The sequence below is a fragment of the Gnatocerus cornutus genome, unplaced genomic scaffold (genome assembly GCF_029298725.1).
Source record: "Gnatocerus cornutus isolate USDA-ARS CGAHR unplaced genomic scaffold, icGnaCorn1.1 ctg00000221.1, whole genome shotgun sequence".
In the NCBI taxonomy this organism is placed as follows: Eukaryota; Metazoa; Arthropoda; class Insecta; order Coleoptera; family Tenebrionidae; genus Gnatocerus; species Gnatocerus cornutus.
This window is the reverse complement of record NW_028275542.1, coordinates 59,684-63,193: the sequence shown is the minus strand read 5'-3', so window position 1 is coordinate 63,193 and position 3,510 is coordinate 59,684. Positions and strand designations below refer to the sequence as shown.

At 45.2% G+C, this 3,510-nt stretch overlaps 1 pseudogene; it reads right to left on the bottom strand.

Moving 5' to 3' along the window:
- LOC148165761 (small subunit ribosomal RNA) lies at positions 1-1,813 on the bottom strand (annotated as a pseudogene; the record flags this gene model as incomplete).
- Positions 1,814-3,510: the final 1,697 nt, after the last annotated feature.

Here is a 3,510-nt window from a genome sequence, read left to right as displayed (position 1 = left end):
TATCGCGTACCGGTCCGAAGACCTCACTAAATCATTCAATCGGTAGTAGCGACGGGCGGTGTGTACAAAGGGCAGGGACGTAATCAACGCGAGCTTATGACTCACGCTTACTGGGAATTCCTCGTTCATGGGGAACAATTGCAAGCCCCAATCCCTAGCACGAAGGAGGTTCAGCGGGTTACCCGGACCGCTCGGTCAGGGAGGACACGCTGATTCCTTCAGTGTAGCGCGCGTGCGGCCCAGAACATCTAAGGGCATCACAGACCTGTTATTGCTCAATCTCGTGCGGCTAGAAGCCGCCTGTCCCTCTAAGAAGAATTGTTTGTACGCCGACAGTAAAAACCGCGCACGACCACCGGGCGAACCCAGGATCGACGGGCCTTTGGGATGTCGAAATACGCCTATTTAGCAGGCTAGAGTCTCGTTCGTTATCGGAATTAACCAGACAAATCGCTCCACCAACTAAGAACGGCCATGCACCACCACCCACCGAATCAAGAAAGAGCTCTCAATCTGTCAATCCTTCCGGTGTCCGGGCCTGGTGAGGTTTCCCGTGTTGAGTCAAATTAAGCCGCAGGCTCCACTCCTGGTGGTGCCCTTCCGTCAATTCCTTTAAGTTTCAGCTTTGCAACCATACTTCCCCCGGAACCCAAAAGCTTTGGTTTCCCGGAAGCTGCCCGCCGAGTCATCGGAAGAACGTCGGCGGATCGCTAGCTGGCATCGTTTATGGTTAGAACTAGGGCGGTATCTGATCGCCTTCGAACCTCTAACTTTCGTTCTTGATCAATGAAAGCGTTTTTGGCAAATGCTTTCGCTTCTGTCCGTCTTGCGACGATCCAAGAATTTCACCTCTAACGTCGCAATACGAATGCCCCCATCCGTTCCTATTAATCATTACCTCGGGGTTCCGAAAACCAACAAAATAGAACCGAGGTCCTATTCCATTATTCCATGCACACAGTATTCAGGCGAAGTTTTAGCCTGCTTTAAGCACTCTAATTTGTTCAAAGTAAACGTGCCGGCCCACCTCGACACTCAATGAAGAGCACCGCGGCGGGATTGAGTTGGGCCGCCCTCTCGAGCTAAGCCCACCGGCAGGACGTCCCGCGGCACGCCAGTTGACACCGCGAACGATGAACCGGCGGCGCGGGACACAGATTCGACTACGAGCTTTTTAACCGCAACAACTTTAATATACGCTATTGGAGCTGGAATTACCGCGGCTGCTGGCACCAGACTTGCCCTCCAATTGATCCTCGTTAAAGGGTTTAGAGTGTACTCATTCCGATTACGGGGCCTCGGATGAGTCCCGTATCGTTATTTTTCGTCACTACCTCCCCGTGCCGGGAGTGGGTAATTTGCGCGCCTGCTGCCTTCCTTGGATGTGGTAGCCGTTTCTCAGGCTCCCTCTCCGGAATCGAACCCTGATTCCCCGTTACCCGTTACAACCATGGTAGGCGCAGAACCTACCATCGACAGTTGATAAGGCAGACATTTGAAAGATGCGTCGCCGGTGCGAGACCGTGCGATCAGCGTAAAGTTATTCAGAGTCACCAAGTTGTACGATGACGGAGACCGCCACCGATTGGTTTTGATCTAATAAAAGCGCTCCTTCCGTTTCCGGTTGGAGCTCTGTTTGCATGTATTAGCTCTAGAATTACCACAGTTATCCAAGTAAATGTGGGTACGATCTAAGGAACCATAACTGATTTAATGAGCCTTTCGCGGTTTCACCTTAATTTGGCTTGTACTGAGACATGCATGGCTTAATCTTTGAGACAAGCATATGACTACTGGCAGGATCAACCAGGGAACTGCGTTCTTGTTTTAAAATAAGAGAGTTTTAGTCTTTCTTTCCTTCTAGTCATATAAGCTACAATAATCGTAGAATTTCGGAAAGACACCTGCTGCTCTTATAAAAAACTGAACACTTTCCTATTATTGTTTTGAAGAAAGTGTGCGTGTCTGCGAAACGAAAACCTCGTAAGAAGAGACGTAACGCCACGCGATCTTTCTGGATGGAAAATTTTTCGACATTTTTTTCACATCATCCTTGATTGAATCTCCTGCAACAATTTTATTCTTATTCATCCGTTCTAAGTTGTCGTCGTCGTCGAAATAAATAATTTGTACACACTTCGGGGTACACGTTTGTCAAAATTCATGAAATGCAACGTAACATTTTTACTTTAATAAATTTTTACAGTGCATTCAGATCGACTAAACGAACAACGACGGATGAATTGATTTATGGATTTTTATTTGTTGCGACTCATCGGAGGAGAGAGTGAAGAAAAAATAATCCAATATCATGGTTACGGAATAATTTTCTATGACTTTTTCATCCTTGTTTGAATCTTGCAACAATTAATTTTATTCATCCGTTCTAAGTTGTCGTCGTCGTCGAAATAAATAATTTGTACACATTTCGGTACACGTTTGTCAAAATTCATGAAATGCAAACGTAACATTTTACTTTAATAAATTTTTACAGTGCATTCAGATCGACTAAACGAACAACGACGGATGGATTACTTATTTTTGTTGCGACTCATCGGACGAAAAGTAGAAACATAATCCTCCATTGTAATATAGTTTTTACGGAAAATTTTTCTTTTATTTTATATCCTTGATTGAATGCTGCATTTTATCCGTCTTTTTTTCGTCAAAAACAGAGATCAATGCGATTCATCGGACGAAGAAATAATTTCCCAGTTCAAAATTTAGAGATTTTTGGGCACATCGACTTGAAATTTTATCGTAAAGAAAAAATATCGTCGTCGACAAGCAAAAGTTCAAACATTCTCCATACTCTTCGCTAGATTGAAAGCGACGGTTTATTGTGAGATTTCTCTTTAGAAATATTCACACGTTACGAGTTTATGAAATTTTATTTATTTCAAAATTCTCGCTCGGACTTTAGTGAGTTGACGCATTTGTTAATTTTTGGTCGTTCTGACACGAACACATAAAATCTTTGATTGCATTTGGACCGCTAACATAGAAACGCTCGCCGCATCCGCAATCTCGCTGTGCATGGTCAATGGCAAGATTTGTCATCCCTCAAACGATGGTGGGTCCACAGGGTACACATTCCGGCCATCGTCCCAACTACGGGTAAGTCGCGGTGTACGAGAGGTAACAAGATAATCGGACGCACATAAAATCACATTTCGATCGTACGCTTTTGTCCGCTGCTACATACCACCACTACTATCCCTATATATGCCAGCGCGGCAGCGTTCAGCTCTGAATCACTCGATGCGCGAAACGGTCGAAATCCCATAGCGCGCCGGCCGCTCGCTATGGGCGAGGGGTCGGGTAAATCGGTCTGATCGCTCGGTGCAAAAGTCCGTTTGGGTACTTAGAGACGGAATTTTAAAATTCTGATTTCGCAGATCAATTTCAAGGGTCATTAGGACTCGAATGCCGTTAACGGTGTTTTGAAAAAAATATTTTTTACGTTTTTACGGCATTTCGACCGAACACCTCAGTTCCGACTTCGGACTT